The sequence below is a fragment of the Orcinus orca genome, chromosome 14 (genome assembly GCF_937001465.1).
Source record: "Orcinus orca chromosome 14, mOrcOrc1.1, whole genome shotgun sequence".
Classification (NCBI taxonomy): domain Eukaryota; kingdom Metazoa; phylum Chordata; class Mammalia; order Artiodactyla; family Delphinidae; genus Orcinus; species Orcinus orca.
This window is the reverse complement of record NC_064572.1, coordinates 55,466,029-55,493,621: the sequence shown is the minus strand read 5'-3', so window position 1 is coordinate 55,493,621 and position 27,593 is coordinate 55,466,029. Positions and strand designations below refer to the sequence as shown.

General features: G+C 43.3%; 1 long non-coding RNA gene across 1 annotated transcript; it reads right to left on the bottom strand.

Annotated features, from left to right (window-relative positions):
- Nucleotides 1–21,057: 21,057 nt before the first annotated feature.
- Nucleotides 21,058–26,213, bottom strand: LOC125960951 (uncharacterized). Its single transcript, XR_007471148.1, has 3 exons — nucleotides 26,041–26,213; nucleotides 21,541–21,643; nucleotides 21,058–21,175 (listed from the first exon to the last, which is right to left on the bottom strand). It is a non-coding gene; the product is annotated as an uncharacterized LOC125960951 (long non-coding RNA).
- Nucleotides 26,214–27,593: the final 1,380 nt, after the last annotated feature.

The following is a 27,593-nucleotide window of genomic DNA, read 5'->3' as shown; positions in this document are numbered from 1 at the left end:
GGCCCCCGCTCGCCGCAACTGGAGAAAGCCCTCGCACAGTAATGAAGAACCAACACAGCCAAAAATAAATAAATAAATAAATAAAATAAATAATCTGGTTTATACTTTAAAGATGTTGGGTGTATACGTTAAAGACGTTATGCCCTGCTCGTAAGTTATGATCAAAGAAGACCTATAAATTGAGTTATCCTAGACCAGTGGTTCTCAATAATTTGGGTCCCAGGACCAAGAAATTAAAATTTATTGAGGACTCCAAAGAGCTATTTGTTAGTTTATTTTAAAATTACAATAAATCCATTACATGTTAATATAAATAAAAAATTTTAATTAACTATTTTTTCCAAATTAAAAAGTTAGTGAGAAGAATGGAATTTTTTTATTTTTAGAAATCTCTTTAATATATGACTTAGGAGAAAAGAGTGGTTGATTATATTTGCTTCTGTATTCAATTGTTGCAATGCTGTTTTGATTGAAGTAGATGAAGAAAATGTGGCCTCACACAGTAGTATATTTAGAATAGGAGTATATTTTCATAGCCTTTTTTAGGTAATTGTGGGTATTCTTCTTTGATACTACACTAAAACTCACCAAGTGGTGGTTTTTTAGAGGTTAGTTGTAATGTGGAATCTGAAACCATATTAACTATCTTATGATGTTCTGTTATATTAAAATCCATTGGTTTACCTTGCACTTTGAATTCTTAAAAAAATTTAAATCCATGAGTAATTTGTGTAACATAGTGGATTATTTATTTAGAAATTATTGATTGAGTTCTGTAGATCCTCCAAATGTTGATATTTTATTCTGGTTTGCAAGACAATAACAGAATCGCCGTGAGGCAACTTGTGATCCAAAGCTAAGTAAGCAGTTCAAATGGTCAAGGCTCTGCAGTCTTGGGTGTATCTCACTGTCCTACCACCCAGAGCCTATCCCCCAACCCCACTGCCCAGTTCTGACACCAATGAGATCTCAGTACAGCAGGATAGAGGAAGATTTTTCCTGACTGGTGTGGCAGAGAGATACATGGAGCTCTTAACCAGTGTTTGTTCCTTGGTGTTCCTGTCCTCCACGGTGTTTATGGGACTGTACTTCAGAAGCTGCTTGAGGTGACACTCTTTTCCTTGTTTATGTGAAAACCTGAACATTTAAATTGAGAGGAGTATGCCAAGTGGCATGGGTAGTGCTCTAGATTGAATGTTTGTGTCTCCCTAAAATTCATATGTGGAGCTCTAACTCTCAATGTGATAGTATTTGGAGGTGGGGCTTCGAGGGGTGATTAGGCTATGAGGGTGGGGCCTTGGTGAATGGGATTAGTGCCTTTATAAAATAGACCCCCAGAGAGCTCCCATGGCAGAGTTCTGTTCTACCATGTGGGGACACAGAAAAAAGATGGCCATCTATGAACCAGAAGGCATGCTCTCTGCTGGTGCCTTGATCTTGGACTTCTTCCCTTCCAGAACTATCAAAAATAAATGTTTTTTAAGTCACCCAGCTTATGGTATCTGTTAAAGTATTACAAATGGACTAAGACAGGTGGGAAGTGATTCTTGAAGATGGGGATGGGGCTGAAGTTGGTGAGGAAGAGCCAGGGAGGTGGTGAGACACCAGGGGGCTGGTTGTGGGGCACCTTGGGAGGTTTCTTTGGGCTTTTAATTGACTAACATTTTTGTAGCTACCACTACATGCCAGGCACTCTATAGAGAAAACCTTAGCAACAAGGGCATAGTTCCTGCCCTGAGGACCTCCTTGAACTGTTTCTAAATTCTGTTATTTAACTTCCTCACTACACGTCTTTTTTAAAAAAATTACAACTGGCTAGAAAGCTCCCTGTTAATACCCTACATACTCCACAGTGCTTATACCAATGTTCTCCACCTAGATGGCAATCCCCATGTTGCTTTCTGAAATAGCTTAGGTTCATAGAGAGAGTCGATGAGCATTTAGAATTAGAGGAAAAGAACCGAAGACTCCTCCAAGGTGATCCTGAAGGTCAGCCGGGGAGGTTCAGAGGAGATACAGTCTAATGCTCCTAGTGTTGAACACAAAGGAGAAAATAAACAAAACGTATCTGCACACAGGTACTTTCCCAAGTGGAATGCTCTGAAAAGGCCCAAGTCACGACAGATCTTCAGGTTGTGGAACAGCAAGCATGTCAAAACTCGATTGAAAGTTCCCACCAAAGTTTTCGTTGAACACTTGGTATATTTGTCAATGTGATGAGAAAATGTCTTAGGCCAGGCTGCCCTGCATTTGCCATGATCTGTAAAGAGCATCACCCTAATGGGAAGAGAAGAAAGGTCATGAGGACAGAAGGAGAGAAGGGCAGAGAGAAAGAGGAGGGAAAACACCTGAGACTGAAGGGTCAAGGAGAGAGGTGGTTTTCCAGTGTGTGTATGGAAGTGAACCTGAACCCCGCCTTTTACTCCATCCCTCTAGCTCCCTGCAGGTTGTGTGTCTGCTAATCACCCTCACTGTGGAGCTGGAAGCTTCTCATTCTATCGGTTGACTCCATTCACTAACTCCATTCCTGGACTGTTTGGCCCATCCATGAGGATTCATATCTTTCTGGGCATGTTTGGGAATGGGTGAGCCTACTGGGAGTCTATTTACGTGAGTGTGTCTAGTCTGATAGAAAGGAATTTTTCCCAAGAAAGAGAGTTGAGATGCACAAACTTAGTTCCAGGATGAGGGCTGGAGGTCAAATTTATATTCATTTTGAATATAATGAGAGGTATACCTGGGTGATTTTAGGGAAACTTAAGGTGGCGAGTGTAGAAAAATGAGTCACTAACTAGGAGAAGACATTTTCAATACATACAAGTAACAAAGGACAGTATCCTGAGTATATAAATACTTCTCTCTCTCTTTTTTTTCCTTTTTAGTTTCACAAATAGCTGCATACCATATGCAAAGCCTCTGTGTGCATGGTGGGGAGGGGCAAGATAAAGGTTGGATTTGAGGATTAAAAATAAAAGTGGACAATATACCATGAAATGGAAAGGAGAAAGGGGCAGTGGTGTGACACCTAGGGTGTCACAGCAGTGTGGGCAGTGGGCCTACTTTGGGGCAGCACTAAGGAGCAGAGACTGTTCAGGGGCATTGTTTCCATGAACCCATGAGGGGCCTCGTCCTCTGACTTCCTGACCTCAGGGGGAGAGAGCTGAAAGGGAAGTAATATGTGAGGCCTGAGGACTGCCAGGACCCAGCTGGGCATGTGGTGAGGACCTCATCGTGGGAGAACCCTGGAAAGTCAGGAGGATGGATGTAAACAGGTGGTGAGTATTACGGAGCCAGATATGTAGAGCAATGTGAGTGTTTATCAGTCAGCGACTCAGCAGGAGACACAGGGCACACTCAAGTGGGGTCATTAAGAAGAGCCTAAGAACACAGATGAACTTATCTACGAAACAGAAACAGACTCACAGACATAGAGAACAGACTTGTGGTTGCCAAGGGGGAGGGATGGGGGGGAGGGATGGAGTGGGAGTTTGGGATTAACAGATGCAAACTACTATCTATAGAATGGATAAACAACAAGGTCCTGCTGTATAGCACAGGGAACTATATTCAATACCCTGGGATAAGCCATAATGGAAAAGGATTTTAAAAAAAAAAAAAAGAAGAAGAAGAGTCTAAGAAAAGGTTGATTTCAACCCTTTAGGGAACTTAACAAGGAATGGTGCAGGACTCTGGAGCGGTCATCGTGGGGAGCCTTTATCACTCCCAGGCCTGCAGGGACAGGCAGACCTATTGCCAGGGCTTAGGAGAGAAGTTAACAGAGAGAGTTGCCTGGTGGGAACTGGGGAGCTGTGGTTTTTTTGAAGATCCTGCCGCCCTCAATTTCCCTGCCTTGGGGTTGGCCAGATCAACTGATGCCAGAGGGCAAAGGAGCCTGGTGAGTACGGATCTATACAGATTAGTCCACAGAGCAGTGTAGAGGAGAGAGTGGATCCGGAGAAACGAATGGAAGATCTCAGCACAGAGCACATTTCTAAGCTGATCCATACACCTTTGCATCTTCCTCCAACAATGAGGCTCCACCTCCAACAGAGAAGGACAGAGAAAAGACAGTGTGGGAGGCTGAGGCTCAGAGCTGGTACCTAACGTGGTCATTGTTTATTTTTTTGCAAAAGAATACCGTGGGGGAGGAAAAATAATTTTCCTTCTACCCTCTGAATTCTTAGCCAAGACCCCGTCATAAAAGACAGATTAACAAGAGAAAGACAAACAGAAGTTTATTAACATGTACACCTTGCTAATAGACAGGAGGTACTCAAAAAAATTGGGTAACTCCCTGAGGTGGCTTAGAATTCAGGCTTAAATACCATCTTAATAGGGAAAGGGAAGGGGAGTAAATGATTTCTAGTAAAGATGAATGGGTCCTTAGAGGAACAGATGGGAGGTATGATAGTTTGTGAAAAAGTTTGTCTGGGGTGTGGTGTCAACTTCTAGACTCCTCTCCTATGTTAAGAGTCAATTTTCCCTGGTCGATGAATCTCCTGGGGAGAGGACTGATGATAACTCAGTTCTTTTTGGAGGATCTGTCTTTAGGCAGATAAGGGGAGTTCAGAGAAAGCCTTTCACTGCATTTGCTGTTTTTCAAGTGCCTACAATTCAAAATAATCAATATACCAAAGAGGCTTATTTTGGGGTGGTATGTCATGAACTCTTACAGTCATATTTTGGGGTTGCAGATTCTGATCCCCTTCAATAGTTTTTTTTTTAATCTTAGAAAAAAATAATGTTTACTGTTTATTATTTAAAAAGAAATACATGTGTATTGAAGAAAATCTATAAAATACTGAAAGACATAAACAAGGAAACAAACCATGATGGTAAGCCCATCACCTAGAGATAATAACCATTTGCATTTTGGTGTACACCTTTCTAGTGTTTTCTTTTTTCTGTGTGTATGTATGTGTGTGCATATGCAAAGTGTATGTGTGTGTTATATATCTGCAGGTTGATTAAAAAATAATTGAACAAATTACAACATTCATTATACCATACAACTTCTACCTGTAGGCATATGTCAAAAAGTTTTATGTTTGTACTACTTTAATTCATAACCTTAAGGAACTGAAGTAATAAATCCCGACGGTCACTTTAACTGTGGATGGTAATGCCAGGATGAGTTAGACTGTAGAACTGATGGGGGCAGTGTGGCATGAGGAGCACATATTCATGGTTTGTAGGAGTAGAAATAGATTTTGATTATATGTTCATATAGAACTTAATTTCTACATGATTTATTTTTGTAAGTATCCATTTCTTTTCAAACAGTTTTGTATTTTTAAAATTAAGGTCTATCATATGTACAGTTTATATCCTCCTCTTTTCACTTGTCATGATATCATGACTGTTTTCCTGTGTCACGAAACAGTGTATGAAAAGTACTGTTTCCCTATCCACAACCCCTGGAAGGGACAGCCCTGATTACCACATGACCTTGCTCACCTCTCAACCCTTTCAGTTGTCGTTGATTGGACCAGAAGTAGGCATCTGACACATAGGGGAAAACCCATACATTCAGCTATAGCAATTAATTAATCTCTCTCAAGAATTTAGTCTGAGGGACACAGGCTGTGATGAACATCTTGTTCATAAACTTGTGTGTGTGTGTGTGTGATGACTTCCTTAGGGCACATTCCTAGAAGGTCAATTACCTAGTCAAAAGGATCCGCAACATTAACCATCTTTCGATAGATATTGCCAAGTCACTTCCAGGGAATTTGTGTGTACACGTTCGTGCATTGTTAAATGCCTGCTGCTGGCTCCTTTCAATCTGCATGAGGACAGAAATAATAATTTATAGGAGAGGTCTTCCATGAACAGGGTTCCCATAAAAAGGTGGTAACGAAAGCCCACAAAAGGAGCTTACTCAAGCTGTGTGCTTCCCTTTATCGATCTGTGTACATTAAAAAAAAAACTTTATTGGCGCCCGTGTTGCTTGAAAGGTCAGCTTCAAGTAGTTACCATAGGATCTAGGTTGGGGAAGGAAGAAAGAAATGGAGTGTGAAGATGCCCTAGTGAGGAAGAGGCAGATTTTGACAGATAATGCTGGGAGAGTAAGGAAAAGTGGCCACTGGCTTTCCAGAAGTTTACTCTTTGTCTCTCTACCAGGGTTGGAAGTACCAAAGGGCAGTCTGTTTCTCTTGCAACATTTAGCACAGTGGGGACGCTTAGCAAAGATTTTTTTTTTCCATTATATAGCTGAGAAGAAATGATGAGATATTCAAGGAGGAAGAGAATGCTCCTGGTGACGTGGTCTGAGGCCTGAGCACCCCTGCTCATGACCACCGTGGATGGAGGCGAAGGTGTTCTGAACGCTGCGGTCCACAAAAAATGGCCCACAGACTGTGAGCCACGAATGGTTTCTGTGTTTTTAAACAGTTGAAAATATAAAAGAAGAAGTATGTTATAGGAGATGTGAAAGTTTTATGACAGTCAAATTTCAGTGTCCATAAATGAAGTAATTGGGCAGTTGACTAGCTGTGACGGAGTGTGAATGGCCCACAAAGCCTAAAATATTTGCTCTCTGGCCCTTTACAGAGGAAGTTTTCCTATCCCTGGGAGAGAAGAATCACTTCTACTTCTTGAACACTTACTGTGTGCAAGTACTATAGAAATAATTTTACATGCGTTTCCTCACTTAATTTTCACAACTCTTCCTATTGTTAAAAGATAAACAGGCATATTTAAAGATTTTAAGTTTATTTGAGCAAAAATTGATTCAAATCTTACAACATCTAATCTAGAAGATACAAAGGAGCTCTTAGGAGCTGTACAAAATGAAATACTTTTAAAGGCAGAAGGAACAGGAACAAGGAAGTTATACTAGGCAAAAAAGTGAGTTAGTTATTCAAGGTTGCTCTCCTTTAGGGGCTGGCAGGGATACATCAGGCAGAGTGCTTAACTAGTGTTGATCAGGCAATTCCTGACTGACTGGTTTAAAATTCCATTTCTGGGAGAGCCCAAACTGTAATTAAGTTAAATCTTGGTTTGGTGACACGGGGCTTAACATAAGGAACTCCATTTTGGGCTTGTTGTTCTCTTTTTAACACTATGAAATAATAGATATGTTATTTATCCATATTTTACATCTAGGAAAACAGGTTTTAAGAAGTTAAAATTTCCATACCTGGTAAAATGGTGGAGCTGGCTTTCAAAGCCAGGTACCTGACTAGAGAATCTGAAAGTTTGATTGTGGGCTCTGAAGAGTGGTCAGTGGACATCTCTCTACAATGTTCTTTAGGTTTTCCTGTCTTCTTTGATCACTGTATCATGCTGAAACTGCCACTGGTGTGGAACAGGAAAGAACATGGAAAATGCCTGGTGTAGTCCCTGTCCTGATGCAGGCGTTAAATAAATTTCAGCTAATATTAATATGAAAATATAACATAATGATGAAGTGTGCAAATGACTTATTTTGTCCCACACTTGATAAATTGTAATTAGTTAACTTATCCTTAGGTCAAATTCTCATTGTCTATTTCACACACACACACACTCAGACACCAATTTATATATGCGTGCCTGTATATTCAAGGGCTTTATCTTGTGATAAAGCATTTTCCACTATTTCCCCCTCCCAAACTGCACAGTGGTACTGTTTTTTCCTCTCCTTTCAGGGTATCTGTTCCTTTTGATTTCTACTGTAGCTCTAATTTCTTCCAGCTGTTGTTGCCACGCCTCCCCTCCCTTTTCCCTCCACCACTTCCCTGGTCCATCTCATTTCTAATCTCTCTGTAAAACTCAAAATGCTTTCTGTCCCAGGAAAGAGGAAGGCTTTCAGCATCAAGAGGTCTGACATGCCCATGCTGCAGTAGGTGTGGCAATATAATGACACCATTACTTTTTCGACATTTAGATGCCTTTTATGAGCCATCTAGCTTTGTGAACTCTGTTTTCTGTAATCATAGATTCTTTTATTTTTTTTTTTATAATCAGGACATTCCATCTTTTTAAAAAAAATAAATTTATTTATTTATTTTTGGCTGTGTTGGGTCTTCCTTTCTGTGCGAGGGCTTTCTCTAGTTGCGGCGAGCGGGAACCACTCTCCATCAGGGTGAGCGGGCCTCTCACTATCGCGGCCTCTCCTGTTGCGGAGCACAGGCTCCAGACACGCAGGCTCAGTAGCTGTGGTTCACGGGCCTAGTTGCTCCGCGTCTGTAATCAAAGGTTCTTAAAGGTGAAAGAGAGTTTATAAATCATTTACATCAACCTCGTGACTATTGACAGACTCTCTTCTAGTACGTCTTTGACAGATGAGTACCCAGGTTCACTTGGACTCTTTTGGTGACAAAGGGCTATCTCCCGAGATAATCTCTTCCCCTGTGAGAAACCCAGTTGCTAGAAAGTTCTTCCTTATCCTGAACCGAGTCTGCTACTCTGTCACATCTATCCAGTGGTGTCAGGAGTCCTTCTTTCATGGGATAGCCAGTCACACGTTTGCAGAGAGTTATTATGTCTCCCTAAACCCCCTATTTCACCCTTCAGCATTAATGTCAACACTGCAGTCCAGATGGCTGTCCTTGGAAGCTGTTCACTGTGCTGTCACGCTCTTTTTTTTTTCTTTTTTTTTTTGCGGTATGCGGGCCTCTCACTGTTGCGGCCTCTCCTGTTGCGGAGCACAGGCTCTGGGCGCGCAGGCTCAGCGGCCACGGCTCACGGGCCCAGCCGCTCCGCAGCATGTGGGATCTTCCTGGACCGGGGCACGAACCCGTGTCCCCTGCATCGGCAGGCGGACTCTCAACCACTGCGCCACCAGGGAAGCCCTGTCACGCTCTTTTAAATCACCTGGAGCAGCACTGGACAGAAGACACCTGACATGGTCTCTGCTCAGCACCAAATCTGGTGATTTTGGACCATCGGTGTGGCCCTGTAGGTTGGGATGAAAGGTAAGGCAAAACCTAGAGAGATATCCAGAATCTAACTATATATATTATTACAAATTAATTGCAAGAGTTGTGTGATCCTAAGGCAATCACAAATACATGAAAAACATCAGAATATTCCACTAAGTATAAGACCTTTTAGAATTAGAAGAAAAACACACTTCTCTTAAGACACAAAAAATGCAAAATTGGGCCAAATGGTTAATTTGGGTAGGAATTGCAGACATCTGTGAGAAGAATGAAAATTAGGTAATATATAAAACTTGAGTCCAGGGAAATGGGTTACTTGTCCTCTCTTCTCCCCCTTCTTCTACCCCATAAACACTTTGAAGTTATGGAGTCATTTCCATAAAAGCTAACTGAGTTCAAAGCATTCCATCAAGCTTTCCAAAGAAGAAAATGCAGACAGCCCCCCACTGAAATCTTGGATCATTTTGTAAAAATCTCATGCAGAGAAGGCCATTCCCCACAGTATCACAGAAGGTAATCCCCCAAATTGTATAATAATGTAGTTAACTTAAGGGTTAAACTCATTCCATTCCTGGAAAGATTTAGAACTGTATAACATGTTTTAAGAAAATCAAACCAAGGATATTAATACTTTTATATCAATGAATTGACACATATATAAGTGTTATACAGTATTAGAATATTTACGAGAATTTGGGTCATCACATTTATAAATACCATTTATTATTTTTTAAATATATATATATTTAAAAAATATAACAGGCTGTATTACATTTATAAACATAGTTTAAATATTTTTAAGGTCTTTAAGTTTATAATTGGAGCCAAATATTATTCAAAGCCCCTTTCAAAATGATTGTGAAATTTACTGGAATTGAATGATAGATTTTGCAAGCTTAACTTAAAAGCTTAAGAACTAGATTTTTGAAATAGATATTGTAAAGCACTGTATGTCAAAAATTTAAACCAAAATTAACCCTGAATAGTCTTTTCAAAAGTCACTTCAAGGGCAACAAAAAAACCTCACATTGAACAATGATCTTCCTGATCCTGTGACAGCCTCCTGGGCTGCGTTAGGAATTTCAACTCAGGCTGGAAAAATCTTACTCATATTGAACTTACCATCCAATCAGCTGGTCCCTAATTTCCCTCTTCCTGGATTTTTCGCATGAACTGCCATCAGTTTAAGGTTATTACCTACTCCTGAATTTGTGCAGTTGACATGTTGAACGTGCACACAGGACAGTTGCCATCTTGTTGGCTTGGTGCCCTTTCCCCTTCTCATTAAAATTCAGTGTGGGTTGGCTGAGCTCCTGTCCTCTCTCTCACCAACCTAGTCTTCTATACTAACTCTTCTCCTTCCCTTGATGCTCTGGCCGTGGGTAAAATTCTCAGCCCTCTCCACATTTATCCAAACTGAATCCTCCTTGAGGTCATTGTCAGTTCCTTAACCTCAGCTCTTACTGTTCTTCCCTTTTCTGACTTCCTGTAGCAAGTATGGTCTACCAACCATTTTGCCCATTAACTGCATGATACCTGCATTGACTTAACCTTCCCTTCCAAGGATTAGCTCCTGAAGGGCAAGGGCTTTGACTTATCTGTTCTTCAACAGCTAGCACAGAACTAGTGGGTGATCAATATACATTTGTTGAATGAAAGAATTTTCTTAGAAGCAACAGTGCATACAGGTTTCATTACCACCTGTGTGCAGATACCTCCTCAACCACAAAGATATGACTCACTTCTCAAGCTCTTCTAGGCCATCTTTCTCATTATAGTAGTAAGAGTAGTTAATATTTATTAAACACTTAATCTAGGCACCAGACACTGTTTTAAGTGCTTTACTTGCACTAACTCATTTATTATTCACAACATCTCTATGAAAGAGGTACTATTATTATTTCCATTTAGTCAAGGAACAGATGAGTAACATGCCCAAGGTCACATAGGGGGTCAGTGATAAAACACACCGGCATCTGAATGTCAGTCAACTGGCTTCAGGATCTGCACTTTACAGGATGCCCAGATAGAAGCTTAACTGCACATTACATACATGGAATCTTATCATCAGAAAAGACTCCAAGTATCCTCTAGTCCCGGTGATCTTTAATCTGGAGGATTTGTATTTCTAGGGCAATGAGAAGATTTTTCATTGGATATTTGAAGAGAATCTGCTTTCACATCCTTAGCTTCTATATCATCATTATTAAATTTGATCTGCCTGAGAAGTGGCCCGTTCTCCCACTTTACAAAAGACATAGTCCTTGTTTATCTAAAGTCTTCTTTTGGTGTCTTGCTCCAAGGTGTAAAACCTCCTGGGCACCAAGCCAAAGGGAAGCCTTCATCCACCAGGGCACCATGAAGCCCAGGACAGCCAATCTCTGGGGGAACATTTCTATGTAAGCATTTCTGGCTAATTGCCAGAAAAAGAGAAACATCTAAGAGGCTTACCCATGATCCCAAACTAGTTAATGAGTTGAGAGGAAAGTTAGGTCTCTAGTCATGGAAGTAAATTTCAAACTAAGGATTTATAGGGACAGGATAAGTTTTGACAGAAAGGAGTGGAGAGGAAATTTCAGTCGAAAGAGTGGTACAGGGGGAGTTTAGAGGCTGAGATGAGCAAGCCCTATGTTAGAGAACTATAGATTTGCTAGTCTAGGTCTGACCTTGGGAAGAATGAGAAAATAGGTTAGTTGGAGGATGGTGAAGGGATTTGGCACCTATCCTTGAAGAGACATAAAGCTGCAGTAAGTTCCTAAACAGAAGAATCCGAAATGTTTTAGCAGGGGACTGGGTGGGATGGAGATCTTAAAGAAAGATGTTCAGGAGGCTGTTGCGATAATTTAGGGGTGTCTTGATTTGATAGAGGCTACAGAACTGGGAAAGAAAGGACAGGTCTGAACGAGGGTGTAGCGAAAAAGTCAACAGGACTTGGGAGTAAGTCCTAGGGGAGGAGAAAACATGGCACCTGAGTTCTGAGGCTGGTTGTTTAAGAGCATGTTCCGACTCTGCTAAGGAACTGGTGGAGAGGCAAAAATATGCATTCACTCATTCATTCACTTTTAAATCCATTCAACAAGCATTTATTGGGCAAACACCATGTGCTAGTCACTGTACTAGGTGGTGAATAGAACAGTTTTTGTTTCCCAACCTCACAGAGCTTGGATAATAAGTAACACAAATAGACAAGTTGTAGCTAAGCACCATCAAGAAAAAAAAATACTGAGGTAACAGAGAATGACAAGGGGAAGGGTTTCTACTTAGAGTAAGTGGTGAGGTGATATGCTCCATTTAGGTGATATATAAGATGAGACTTAAGGATGAGCCAAATTCCTGATTTTCTGTCCTAAGAGGAACAAAGAAGGGGGTAACATTTGTTGAGCACTGAAGAATATCAAAAGGTTTATACGACATTACTAATTCCCATTTTACAGAAGAGGAAAACTGAGGCTCATGAGGCTGTAGAACCTGACAAAAGTCACATAGGATTCAACCCCATGAGCTCAAAGCACATGCTCATGTCAATCAATAACTTGTAAGTATTCCTAAGGAGAATGAATCATCAAAGAAAATAATCTGCAAAGAACTTGGATTGACACTGGAAGGATAATAGCAAACACCATAAAGAAAGAAGGCATGTAGCTATTTTCAGATGAGTAAAGGTGTCTGTATTGAATAAATCCTAGACACTGAACAAGATTGCAATTGTAAAGTGGAGCCACTGTCAGAAACCTCTGAGGAAGCATGGGGAACACATTAGAGATGAATAACTGTACCCTCTTTTAAAAAATAGGAGTGGGGGGCAGCAGCACTTGGAAATAATAGATCTATAGAATTGACATTGATCTCCCAGCAAAATTGTGGGCAAGCACGCCAGCAGAGAGGTTAAGAACCTCAGCTCTAGCATCAGATAGACTTTGAAGAAGCAAATCTCAGCTCCTCCACTTTGTAGCTATGAGCATATTACTTACCCTCCCGGAGCCTCGGGTTCTTCATCTGCAAACAGGAGACAATAAGGACCCCTTCCTAGGGCTGTGGCAATGATTTAATAAACTCATGTACGTAAAGCATTCAGTAGAGTACACAATAGATGGAAAGCATTCAATAAGCTATAATAATTAGAGTTACATTTTCTCAAATACATTATTAATCAGTTGACTGGTGAGAGCTTAGAAAAGGAAAGGGTGATAGTCAATCCATCATTCATTCTACACATATTTATTATTATTTCTTTACATCTTTATTGGAGTATAATTGCTTTACAATGGTGTGTTAGTTTCTGCTTTATAACAAAGTGAATCAGTTATACATATACATATGTTCCCATATCTCTTCCCTCTTGCGTCTCCCTCCCTCCCACCCTCCCTATCCCACCCCTCTAGGTGGTCACAAAGCACGGAGTTGATCTCCCAGTGCTATGCGGCTGCTTCTCACTAGCTATCTATTTTACGTCTGGTAGTGTATATATGTCCATGCCTCTCTCTCGCTTTGTCACAGCTTACCCTTCCCCCTCCCCATATCCTCAAGTCCATTCTCTAGTAGGTCTGTGTCTTTATTCCTGTCTTACCCCTAGGTTCTTCATGACATTTTTTTCCTTAAATTCCATATATATGTGTTAGCATACGGTATTTGCCTTTCTCTTTCTGACTTACTTCACTCTGTATGACAGACTCTAGGTCCATTCACCTCATTACAAATAGCTCAATTTCGTTTCTTTTTATGGCTGAGTAATATTCCATTGTATATATGTGCCACATCTTCTTTATCCATTCATCTGTCGGTGGACACTTAGGTTGTTTCCATCTCCGGGCTATTGTAAATAGAGTTGCAATGAACATTTTGGTACATGACTCTTTTTGAATTATGGTTTTCTCAGGGTATTTGCCCAGTAGTGGGATTGCTGGGTCATATGGTAGTTCTATTTGTAGGTTTTTAAGGAACCTCCATACTGTCCTCCATAGTGGCTGTATCAATTTACATTCCCACCAGTAGTGCAAGAGTGTTCCCTTTTCTCCACACCCTCTCCAGCATTTATTGTTTCTAGATTTTTTGATGATGGCCATTCTGACTGGTCATTCTACAAATATTTACAGGATCTTTTCCAGGGAGAAAAGAGAAGATACAAAAAGGAATTGTGATTTATGTTCTAACTGAAAGAGAAAGATTTGGCTTATTCATTAACTCTCCCAAGTTTCCATTACTGGTTACACTGTATACAGTTTTTTCTGCTTGATCTGGCCGGGAGGTTGTAATTCTGCATTTTTTGTGTGTGGTATTGCAATCTATCTGTTGCCATGGAGAGATAAAGTGAAAAAAAAGGCAAACCCTGGTTTCAATACAAACAGTGTCAAAGAACAAATATAGAAAAAAAGTAATGAAAACAAATGGAAAAAGCAAAATGGCTTTCTGCTTGAATGTGTATATGACAGCACGAAATCTCTCCTGTCATGAGGTAAAACAGGAAACAGAATCAATACCCCATATTTTAAGTATTGGCTTGAATTCGTATTTTTAAATACATTAAACTAGCCATGAAGATTTCATAAGCAGAATGGAGAATATATTAATTGTAAATTACTTCTGTACTTTATTTTCCTAGATGGTTAGAGCTAATTTTATAGCCATATTTTACCCTGGGAACTCGACACCTGGGTTGTTTGAATTGCAGAAATGATATAAGGATATGTGATTCTTTCTCCTTTAGACTTGCAAAAAACGATTTAAGAAAGCTTTGTTGTGGCATTTAATTTCACATTCTCTTGCCTCAAACACACATCCTCAGGGGACTTCCCTGGTGGTGCAGTAGTTAGGAATCAGCCTGCCAATGCAGGGGACACGGTTTTGAGCCCTGGTCCGGGAAGATCCCACAGGCCGTGGAGCAAATAAGCCCCTGTGCCGCAACTACTGAGCCCGCATGCCACAACTACTGAAGCCCGCACGCCTAGAGCCTGTGCTCCACAACAAGAGAAGCCACCAAAATGAGAAGCCTGTGCACTGAGAGGAAGAGTAGCCCCTGCTCGCCACAACTAGAGAAAGCCTGTGCGCAGCAATGAAGACCCAACGCAACCAAACCAATTAATTAATTAATTAATTAAAAACAAACAAACAACACACATCCTCGTGTAGAAAGGCAGAGTCCAAGGGAAGGCGTTAGAGACAATAAGGCAATCAATGTCTATTAAGCACCTACCACATTTTATACATTTTCAATACGTTATTTCACTTAATGCACACAACGCACCCAAGGGACACATATTGGACCAAGAAACTAGGTTCAGAGAAGCTGTACGATTTGCCCAAGATCTTACTGCCCCTAAGATGTAGGTCAAGGGTTTGTAACTTGAATCTTCGGACTCTAAGCTTGAGCTCTGACCACTTACTTCATGATGTTACATCCTATCAGACAAAGTGGTTTTAGAGACCAGAACGCAGGCTGGGAATGAGACCTGGCTCTCATCCCTAATGTTAAAAGCGATGGGATAACTTTACTCCTCTGGGGTCGTTTTCTTATTCGGAAAAGAAAAATAAAGGGCTAGAATACTTGGGGTCAGCCTCTAGTCCTATCCACAGTCCTGCAACTTACGGTCAGAGGTGGATTTACTGTGAAACTAATAAATCCGGAGCTTCAGAGCCCCTCGCTTGTATGGTTCCTGTGAGTGCTAGTTGTTATGGGGAGCTATAGAATGTTCTAGGTAGAGAGGAAAAGCCAGGAAGCATGTCTTCGTAAGCATCTCTGGTAAATTGCCTGAAGAGGTTTCAGGGGAAAGGTCCTGAATTTTTCCGCTTCCTGAAATTTGAAGTCTAAATAAATATTCACTTTTCTACCTAATTTGTGTTCACAGTTTTTTACCCTGTTTCCTAACGAAGGCTCACATATTGTATAAGTGCCAGGATGTGTCTCTCTGTGGTCCAGTGTAGGAAAAGGGGACAGAATAAGAAGGGAAACTAAGGCAGTGGCTTCAGAAGTCTCCGTAAGCTGCCAGGTGCCAACAAGGCTGCTGACCCGCTTTGTACTTCCAGTCCTGCCTGGAGGTGGTGGGCACCATGCACCCCCCCATCCCCCCTCAGACACACGACTACTTGGGACAGCTGCTATCCCACCTTAGAAGTACCTGAGATGTCACCCATGCCCATCGAACCTGAGTGTAGATCCTCCCTGAATGGAAGTCTTTGATGAAAAACACCTTGTAAAAAAGCTGGCGATCCCCACTCATCGGCTCTGCACTTGGGAACCTCCCGGAGACAGTGGCAAAGAGAGGCCCCATAGGCAGGAGGCCCTGGAAAGGAAAGAATGTCTTTGAGAACCGGAGTTTCCGCAGCCTTTCAAACCTAACCTCTAAAGAACCAGTTGATAGCCAAGACCCCCTTCTGTACATTCTGCCACCTGCCCGACCCATGATTGCCAGCCCCTCTTTTTTGCTCTTTTCCATTTCCTCCTGCTAAGGTTCTCATGTCACAGTGGGGAGAAATCACAAGCAAGGGTGGGCAACACATCCTCAGACTGTGTCTACGTAAGAATCAAAGCCATAATCTGGATAATTCAGGGCAGAAAACTTACTTCTGTATCAACAAGGCTGATAACTTATTTCAGACATTTTTCTCTTTGAAATGGCCTGATAATTGCTCCCAATTGCCACTTCACTATAAAAGGCAAGAGATAACCTCGGAGCTCCTTTCCCAAGCAGTTCAGTTATAAGGGGTAGTGCAGAGGTACCTCTGGCTGAGGTAGAATGAGTCTTTTCAAAGCATGCTACCATGTTTCTTGGAAACCTATCTTGACCTTAAAGCAGACTAGAGCTTGCAGAATTTAGATGCAGGGCCTGTGTCTGTCCCCTTTCTCCTACCCACCATCCTGACCACCACCTCGGCCTCTGCCCTGACATCCACTTCTAATGGCCTTAAATCTCTGGGGCTCAGCTTCTTCTACAGCCGAGGCCTCGAGGCTCAGGAAGGGCTGGAATGAGGGTATCCGAGTCATGATGTGCTTATCTTCTAGAGACCAGCACTGCCCAGTAGGATTTCCTGTGTCGGAACTGTTCCACGCCATGCTGTCTGATGTAGCAGCCACTAGTCCCATCTGGCAGCTGGGCATCTGAAATATGGTTAATATGGCTGAGGCAACTGAATTTTCAATTTTATTTAATTTTAATTAGTTTAAATTGAATAGGCTCATGTGGCTAGTAGCCATCATGCTGGAGAACACAACCCTAGATCCTCAGATTGCACATGCCCTGAGCCTGTGGATCCGCTTCTGTTCCTGGATTTCAGAACAAATGTCATGAAGTGAGTGTCTTAATTCTGTGAGTGAGGAGGAACTGGTGGTGTTGGACTTTCTGTAAACATCTGAAATGGGTCGCTTTGCCCTTATTGTTCTGTAACTGATATTAAAGTGAGAAGGAAACTCATATTTATTGAGTGCCCGCCAGACACTCAATATCTATTTATAATACATCATATATATATTATGTGTGTGTGTGTGTGTGTGTGTGACCAAAATATCTTGCCACCTTCTGCCTCCCCAGGCCCTTGGCAACATCTGGCAGGCTGATAGGAGTAAAGATGAGGGATGCTAGATTAAAGAAACAAGAGAAGTAGAGAAAGGGGTACACCACATTGCCTATGAAAGAGTGGGAGCCTCTGGGGACAGTGCAATGGGTCGAAGATGTCTGAGAGGCAGGTGGAGGCTTTAGCCAGGCAGACACGAGTATTAAGGAGAAGAAGAGATGAGAGACTGGGGCAGCTGCTACCCAGTGTGGCGCCTTAGGGACTTACTAACTTGGGTCAAAGGTTTTAAGGTTGTTTTGCTCTGTGTAACAGGCTGCAATAATAGCTACCATGGCAAACACTTTCTAGACTATTCCCAGGTGCTCTTCTTTACATCTAGTCATACATTTAATCCTAGACTCTAGGCCTTGGCTGTAGGAGAAGCAGAGCCCCCAGAGGTTCAGCACCACTGGAAGTGGATGTTAGGGCAGAGGTGGGGGGGTGGTGAGGGCCATAGGAAAGAGAAAGGGGGCAGACACAGACCCTGCATCTAAATTCTGCAAGCTCTGTCTAGTGTGCCTACGGTCAAGATAGGTTTCCAAGAAACAAGACAGCAGGCCTCGAAAGGATTCCTTCTGCTACGGTTGTTCTACTTCTTGGAGATTCCAGTTCTGAGGCAAGCACCTTCGTTTCACAGATGAAGAGACCGAGGCATGGAAATGACCTGAAAACTTGCCCAAGGACACACAACCGAGAAGTGAGGGAGTCAAAATTTGAATTTAGGCAGTTTGGTCCGTGGCTTATTCATACGTGTCCTGCCATTTGGAAGCCCTGCTTGTCATATTTAAAGAGACCTCCATATAGATAGACATTGCTTTTCAAGATATTTTGGAACTGATTTGTTTCTTTTGAGCCTGACGCTGTGCCTAGGCAGGGTGGGAAGAAGAAAGTTATTTTGAGTTTTGTTTGAGGCCCATATATGACTCCCAATAGCTCTGAGCGGTATCTGTGATTATCCCTATTTTATAGATTCTGAGGAAGCGAATGATGTAGCCAAAATCACATCACAAGGATTTGAAGAAAAGTCTGTTGACTTTCCATGTTCTTCCAATTACACGGATGTGTTTTGCCTCCACACGTACACCTACAGACCTCTCTTAGCCTCTGAAAAAAAGTCATTGACGTTTTTTACCTAAACACTGAATGAGTAAGAAGTTATTGAGAAGGTTTGACAGGAAGGAAACAGGCTACAGGTTCTGTCATTCTGTCTCCTGAAGCTGGCGGGCTCTTCCAGGGCAACTCCACGTTAATTATGACGGATAAGTCCCAAAGGGAGACCGGCAAAATGAAGACGGTTTGCAGAAAATGAGATTTGTAAGCTGAAGCCAAAGGCATTGGATTCATGGAATCTATGCAGGTTTCACAACTCTTCCTCCCTGAAGATGACTTGGAAAGCTTTAAAAAGGAAGATGCCCAGCGTCCAAGCCAAGGGTCCCAAACAGTAGGCCTGGGAAGTGGCCCCTGAGCCCCGGCCTAGGGACAAGGATGAGAGAAGGGACAGGTGTGCCTGTGACTGAGTGGCTTACCCTTCCACGGCGGCTCCACAGCACACAGCAAAGCGGCTGTGGCTAGCTGGGCACTGGAGGCTCTAGACCTGCGTGCAAATTCTGATTCTGGACCTTAGAATTGTGCGACTTGGACCATGTCAATTGATTTTCCCAAACTTTAGTTTTATCATCTGGAAAACGTTGGTATTTTGTGACTTTACTGCTACGTGTAGTATGGAATCGGTTTTGAGGATTATTTAAAATAATAATTGCCAGATTAAACTGGCATACAGCAGGTGTTTACTGGCTTTCAAGAAATCTATTTAAGGATAAATTAAAAAGAAGAATGGAAATGAAACTGTCTGTCAGATATAGGACTATACCACCAGGAGAAATAATGAATTTTCCTCTGGAGATTTTAAATAATTTGTGATTTTTCCAAACACTGAGTACTGCCTTATCCTTTAAAGTTTCCTTATAATTAAAGAAATTTGCCATGCCATTATTTTTTGACTAAGGGAAAAATCAATTATAAGTCATACTTTTAATTTTTAACGGAATTTTCATCAACAGTACCCTTTTATCAATGCGTAATTATATTTCTTAATTGCACAAATGTCTATCAAACATGATTCCTTTCAGATGCTACAAAGCACTGAACATTTCCTGAAAAGTCTGTTATCTGTTAAACGGCTGCCATGGAAGTTCTTTTAAAGGCTGAGTAAAAAAAACAGACCTGCATTAAAGCGCTTTAGAAGTATCAACAGAAGAGCTAATGAATTCTCTTCAAAGACATTAAAATAGTTTAGTTATGACTGTAACATTGAAGGAACGAATGGCTGTTGTTCTAACAAATAATTACTCCCCATACAAGCGAAGAGTCAAGTTATAGAGTGCTAATCCTTCCAACTTTACAGCAGAAATACCAAAGTCTGCAAGTGGGCACATGCATTCTTGGGTTTCATCCCCTGAAGAAAAAAAGATGCCCTAATATGGAGTAATTGTTTGTCCTGCTCATTCAGACTGTGGTCAGCCAATGTCCCGGGGTGACCACTAGGAAATTCGCCTGTTTTATCCTGAGTTTTTACAAGAAACGGAAGGGACCCTTTTCCCAAGGAGAAGTTGAATTTAATGGCGCCTGAGTGTGCTAGCCCAGGATTTCATGGAGCCCATCTTAGGGCTGGTACGGTTGCCAGTCAGCTCCAGCCGGTTGAGATGTTATCCCAATTGATGATCATATCTGCCTACTTTTCTATATACTGAGAAGGCCAAGTTGCTTCTGCCCTTTAATAAGCCGGCTCAGCTGTTTCAGTTTGCTGGGGTGCTTAAGAGAAGGCTCTTCAGTAGAGGCTGAAGTTGACCTTCACGGGGGGGCCTCCATCAGAGACATTCACACCAAGTGCTGGTGATGGGCCCGTGGTAACGGTGGGTGCTTTCTTTTACGGTCTACATCACATGATCAGTATTGCTACACATGTCTCCTGCCTGCGCCAGGTCAAGGTCTATTTCATCGACATCATTAATTTGGAAAGAGCCTGATGTTGATGTCAAAGAGACAGGAGTAGATCTGCCGATTCCCAGCTGTGTGACCTTGGGAAGGTTAATGAACCTCTCTAAGCCCAGGGTTCTTTTCTACCTATACAATGAGAGCGATAAATCAATTTAATGTAAGGATTAAATGAGATGGTGCATACAGCACATAATAGGCCGACCTTAGGTCAGAAATAATAATTTAAAAAAATTAATTCTTTTCGTTCCTGGCCCACCTATAGTCACTTGTGTGGTAAATGATGCATTAAATTACAAAAAGTTAGAGTGTAGTATAGGGAAACCTGTATCTCTGGAAGATGACTGAACTATACCGAAGGTGTAATAATCAATTCCTTAGAAAAGCAGGTTATAAAACTGCCTGTACTTCTCATGCTTGTTATAAAAACACATACATGACATACATAATCATATTAATGGGAAAAATCTTGGAGAATATGCAATCAGAGATTATCAATGGTTCCCATATGTGTGGTGAGATTTTTATCTTTTTGCATAAATAGATTTTCTAATTTTTCTTCAATGAATATGCATTACTTATGAAGTTAAAATCCACTTCTAAAACCATTTTGTAGTACTTAAATGGCATTGTTCATTTAAAATATACCTTTTTCCCTGTTCCTTCTTTCGTATTAGGTCATCGCAGCTCCTGGTGTCCTAGAAGCTGTCCTCCCTGCATAGCAGCACAGGGGTGGCAGGTGCCCATGCCTGGCTCCTAAGGTCCTGGGTCTGAGAGACAAGAGAGAGGACCTAGTGAAGGGCCAAGGAGGAATGCCTCTTTATTATTCTGCTGCTGGGGAATTGCACTGATGGATTGAGCACTGACAGTGCGTTCAGGAAGCAAAACAAAGGAATTGTTCCTGAATAGCATTAGGCAGGAAGAGGAAAGGCCAACTCAAGGAATGGTCTTGCAGGCAGGAAACCTGTGTGGAAGCAGTGCTTATAAAGCATGCACAGGCAAGTCTGTTACTCCTAGTTTTCTCCCGGTATCTCTACCTACCTACTCTGTCCTAATAGGACTGCCCCATCCCATGCATCTATACCATTCCATACCCCCAGACTCCCCCCGGCCCCTGCCCACACACAGGCATTACCAGGCAGTTCAAATCGTATTCACAGAAGATGGGCAGACACACAAGGTAGGAGGACCTCCTTCCAGCCAGGTTGGATTGGGTGGGGGAATCTTCCTGGGGAACTCTAGAGGCAACACAGAAAGAGAGAGAATCCTAAACTTGGTGGAGAAGAAAAGCAAAGGTCTGAGTCAGGGAAGAGATGCCCTGGCGCTCCGTTCAGTGGGCCAGCCGAGGCTGAAACAGAAACTGCGGGTGCCAGGCCAGAAGTGGGCAAGATTGGGAGCTTGCTCGGAAAGAAACCAAGTGGGTGAGCGGGTCAGTACAGCACAAGCACTTGAAGTCCTGAGAACCTGGATTCATCTGTCCTTCACCACTTCCTAGTTGTGACCTTGGGAGAGTCACTTCCCCTCCCTAAGCCCCAGTTCCTCATCTGAAAAAGTGAGCATGATTACAGGACCTTGCGGGTTGCTGGGAGGATTCAATCAGATGGGATGTGAGTTAGCGAGGTCTGGTTTAATAGGCTCATTCTGTGTGGCTCTGGGAGGACCATGGAGCTTCAGTGGAGGTAGGGGAGCAATGACACTTCAAGGTAGAGGAGGGTGGGTGGGCTGCCCTGGGTGCAAGCGATAAGAGGGCGCCCTTTCTGTAGAGGATTTACAGGCACTAATAAAACAGAATAGAAAGCACTGTTGCCAACACCGAATTAGTGAGTACCGAGTTGTGTCGGAGATTCTGAACAATATCAGTGATGAAACGTTCCCTGCCAGGGAGCTCTGCTCCACCTCTCACCTGTCCCACCCCAACGCCACCCTGCAGGACACTCTGGCCTGGAGAATTAGCAGATGAAACTGCACCCCTCCCACCACGAGGCCACCCTGCCTGCGAGCTCCTGGGTCAATTATCAGCCACTCCAACCCCCATCACACTCCTGCCCCAGTGGTTTTGAACGAGGAAGGGTAATTCAGGAGCAGACTCTAGTTCCATTTCTCGGTACAATGAACAGTGAGGCAATTCTAGACTGGGTGCCCGGGTGTGTTAACCATAACTTAGGGAAGGCAAAGAAGAAAGAGGTAACTGAAATAATCTCCTTTTTGGTCAGAGCCACTCTGCCAAAGTTCTCTCTGCCATTCCCCCAGTATTTCTGTCTGTGGCTTCTTCCCAGAAGCTTGCCGTTCCCCAGGGACCCAGGAACGTCTCCCCTGATATATCTCTGGTGTGGTTCCACTCTGCAGTGATGCTCGGCCACCGGGATACAGGCAAGGCCTGGAGGCTCATCCTGGAGGGTGGGAGGGAAGCTGCAGGCAGAACAGAGGAACTGGACCAGGAGGCCGGGGGTGCTGAGGCCCCAGAAACACTTAAATCAAGGGTCACAAACTTGGTCACGTGAATTCAATGAATGAAGCTGGCTGCTGTCAGAGGAAAAACACTGTGTAGCCTTGTCTGCTTGTTTCGAAGTTCTGGTTTTTTCAATGTACTATTCATTCCCCCACTTTGGCTGGGAATAAATATTTCTTCGACCTGCATCAGAAAAACAAAACACTCGGCTCTGTGATGAGGAGAAAATCGGGAGGGCAGGGGCAGTGTAGATGGAAGCTGGCTTGTCCCTTGTGAAGGGGGTGGCCGCTGCACTCTAGTCACTGCAGGAATGCGGGTGAATTAAAGCCAGGGCTCCTGATTTGACAAGAGAACCCGGAAGTCTGGACCGTCCCATGAACTCTTCTAAAATGAATGTTGGTTCCATAACAAATGACAACAATAGCACTGGAGGACCAAAGAAAGTACAGCAGATATGGCCCTCAGGCCACTCGTTTTTGATGCCGCATCCAAGTGTGTTCTTTGTTCCCCAAGGGAGGTAAGGTAACAATTTCCTGTGGAGGCCAGGCCTTCCTAGAGTGGGTGCTGATGTCTCTTCCTGCCTGGGACTGGTCATATCTTGCAGCTGTGCTAGCTCACTTGCTGGTGAGATAATGACACCTTGCAGTCCCCGGGGGCTCAGTCCCTGGGGAGGATTCCAAGGTGGCAGATGGTGGTGCTGTTTTCTGCATCCTTTCTACTCCTCCCTGTGTTGAAAACTCTTCTTGTCCTGAAGGCCACGGCCAAAGACAGCTCCAGAATGTCTCTTCAGAAGGGATTTAGGGTTACCCAGCTTGTTGGAAGGAAGGGAGGACTCGAAACTGCCTTTGCATAGCGCTTTATTATATTAAGATTGAGAAGAGGCTGTGAACTGTCCTTATCAAATTTTGAAGCAAGGGCTGCCTGAGGCCATCATAATGTTTCCATCTCCCCAGCAAAAACATTCTTAGGATAGGACTGGATACAGCTCGTCACACAAAGGACGTTGATACACGAGGAGGTTTTACTGTGGTATCTGTCCCAGGAATAGCTGTGTGCTGGCAATGCTTTTAAGCCAAAGGAATTAATCTTTATTAGTGAAATGCCGCGATCATGGCACCCTCTGTTTAAAATCCTTTTAGGATTAGGTACAAAGACCCAGATCACTTGCAAAGCCCAGTTTGATCTGGCCTCTCCTTGCCTCACTGCCCTTATCTCCCACAACTCCTCCCCATACTGGGTAGTTTTTGCTTCCTTGAGTATGTTACACTCTCTTTGGCATGTCTTTATTGGCTGACTTCTACCCATCCTTCAGGCCACCTGAGATGTCACTGTCTCCGGAAAGCCCTCCCACTCCCCCAAGACTGGGCTAAGTATCCTTCCTATATACTCTCCCCAGGAAAACAATTTAGTTGTATTCTATCATGCTGTTGCAGGTTGGGGTCTCCAGAAAGCAAATGCAGAATTGTAGTTCGGAGTGGAAAAGACTGGGGAGTGTCAGTTGTGAAAAGAAAAGGGGAGTGTATTTGTTTCCTGTGGCTGCCGCGACGAATTATTACAAACGTGGGTGGTTTTATTCTCTCACAGTTCTCTAGGCCAGAAGTCCAAAAGCAAGGAGTCAGCACGGCTGCACTCCCTCTGAAGGCTCCAGGGGAGAATTGGTTACTTTTCTCCTCCAGCTTCTGGGGACTCTGGACATCCTTAGCTGTGGCTGCGTAAGTCCAGTCTCCGCCTCCTCTGCCTTCTCTGTGTCTCTCTCTTCTGTGTGCCTCTCAGGAGATTACATTTAAGGCCCATCCAGATAATCCATTATGATCTCTTCAGCTTCAGATCCTTGACCTATTCAGATAGGCAAAGACTCTTTTTCCAAATAAGGTAATGTTCACAGATTCCAGGAACTAGGAGGTGGATATATATTGGGTTGGCCAAAAAGTTCGTTCGCGTTTTTCTGTAACATCTTACGGGAAAACCCGAACAAACTTTTGGCCAACCGTGTGTGTGTGTGTTTGTGTGTGTGTGTGTGTGTGTGTGTGTGTGTGTGTGTGTGCACCCAGTGGCCACCATTCAGCCCAGAAGCGGGAAGAAACATCCCCGTTGCCATCAGTGAGCCAAGTTTTGTGATGGATTCTTCTATCGTCAGCCCTGGCCCCAGGAGTGCCACCACTGAACCGCTTAGTGACGCTGGCCACTCCCTTCTCTCCAGCACATTCTCAGTGGCCTTGGGAGATAGTGTGTCCTCTGATGGGTCTTCTGGGCTCACTAATACAACCACCCCTGCAAGCCCACTTCCCTGCGGCTTTTCATTCTTCGTCTGTGTCTGCATGTGCACCGTTCAGTATGGGCCATCGTTTTCTCCAGGCTTCTAGAAGCCGCCCTAGCAGCAAGTTTGTATTGTTTCCTGGGGTGTTTCCTGTATCTTAAGAGAGTGACCAAAGTTTAAAAAAAAAAAACCACTCTCCTTTATCTAGGCATATGTTCCAGTCCCCTTGATCCACCACCCGATCCCATCTTGCAGTTCCTTTGGGGTTGTGGCCCCTTTCTTCCCTTATCAGGCACAGCATATCCCTGGCTGGGTTATGCTGTGACTTAACCCTGATGATAGGCCCAATGTCTAGGAGAGGAAGAGGGAGCCACGTGCTGTCTTTTCACGGTAAGCCCTCTGTACGGTCTACATGCGCAGAAGCGTGCTAGTTCTTACCTGAGAGTGGTGAGCTGCGCCGACAGGCTCAGAAGGTTCAGAGGCGTCTGGGGAGCAACCACCCAAATGCTCCAGTCCCATATGTCATGGTCCCAGGTTTTGCCAACTAGGCCGTGCCTTTGGCATAACAGCCCCGCTTTGGTTGAACATTCAATGGTTTCTGATGTTCTGTGACACGATTAAATCCTGCGTTCCATCTTCAGCTTTTCTGCTCACCCACAGTAGGAGGGCTTCTTTGTAGAGATTCCTTTCACACTTAGTTTCAACGGTTAACTGTTCTCAGTTTTTCATTATCTTCCTGTAGGGCATCAAGGAACTTAATGATAATCATCTAATTCCATCATCCTTATACTTACAGATCCCAATGTTCATTTCAAATGCTTGAATCAGTACATTCCCCCCTGCCTACATGCCATCCCAGCTCACTCTTGATGAACCTTCTGACAACTGGGCCACCATCTAATGCCAAGGGCTATCTGCACACTACCTACCACCAGGGATGTGGGTCTTCATAACCATCTGGGTGGTGAGTGATCCAGTCCCCAGACCTTTGTTTCGTCACTTGCTTTCTCAGGTCATTCTTGATACCAACTGTCGAAGTTGAGTTCTCTGAGAAGCAGATGCTGAAATGGAGTTAGAAGTGTGGAAAATTTATTGGAGAGTAACACCTGTGGAAGGGAAAGGAGACAAATCAGGATTGTGTAGAGAGCCATAGACCAGGATAAAGACATGACAAAGTTTTGGCCAACCCAACAAGAGCTCTGGAGGAAAGATTGCTAATACCATCTGAGACTGAGTGTACGACTGCTTTGCTCAGCCATGGACTGGGGAGTAAGTTTGCCAGATGAGAGGATGCTCAGTTAAATTTGCCTGCAGATAAATAATTTTTTAAATATAAGCACGTCCCATGCAATATTTGGTACATACTTAAACTAAAAAATATTCACTGCTAATCTGCAATGCAAATTTAACTGGGTGTCCTGTGTTTTTATTTGCTAAATCTGGCAACTCTAGCTGGGGGTCACCCCAAGAAGTGCATGCTCTCAGCTACCGCTGCTTTGCTCAGCCATCGTCTGGGAGCTGCTGTGAGAACAGTGACCTTGGCTTATAAGCTGAGGTAGGCCTGAAGGTGCTAAGGGCTGGAGGCTGTTAGCTAACCACACTTAAAAAAATTTATTTATTTTCGCCTGCGTTGGGTCTTCATTGTGGTATGCGGGCTTCTCGTTGCAGTGGCTTCTCTTGTTGTAGAGCATGACTGCTAGGTGCGCGGGCTTCAGTAGTTGTGGCACAAGGGCTCAGTAGCTGTAGCTCATGGGCTCTAGAGCGCAGGTCCAGTAGTTGCGGTGCACGGGCTTAGTTGCTCCGTGGCATGTGGGATCTTCCCGGACCAGGGATCAAACCCGTGTCCCCTGCATTGGCAGGCAGATTCCTAACCACTGTGCCACGAGGTAAGTCCCTAACCACGCTATTTACAGCTTGGCAACAAGTCCTTTCCTGAAGGGAGAACTGAATCGAAGATCTTTGTATCCACCACATTTCTTTGCTGTTTAACTATTGTCTTCCTTGCTAGATGGAAGCCCCGTGAGGGCTAGAACACTTTTCCTCTTGTTTATTGTTGTAACCCTAGTGCCTAACACAGGGCTTGAGCCGTGCCAGCTGCTCAATTATTACTTGTTAAATTGAATTGTACTTAAGGCTTCAGGGATCTGGGGGCATTTAGGGAGGACAGAGAGAAGTTATCTGTCCTGTCCCCAGCATCACACTCCGTGTTTGGCTGCCCCTTCGATGGCTCTCCATGCCACACGCGCAGGAAGCAGAGGGAACAGGTAGAAGGTTGGCTTCCAGGTGTGGAGTCTGTGTTCACCGCCACTGAATTCTACAGCAGAGCTAATTTTTTATGGAATTAATTAAATACTTTCTAAGTAAGTAAAGAAGGTTCTAATTGAGGAAATTCAAGAGAGGTCTTGTACATGAAGGTTGGTGTTTGATGCTAACGTGTCGTGTCTGTTTATCTCCACGTCTACGTCTCACAGAGGGCCCAAAC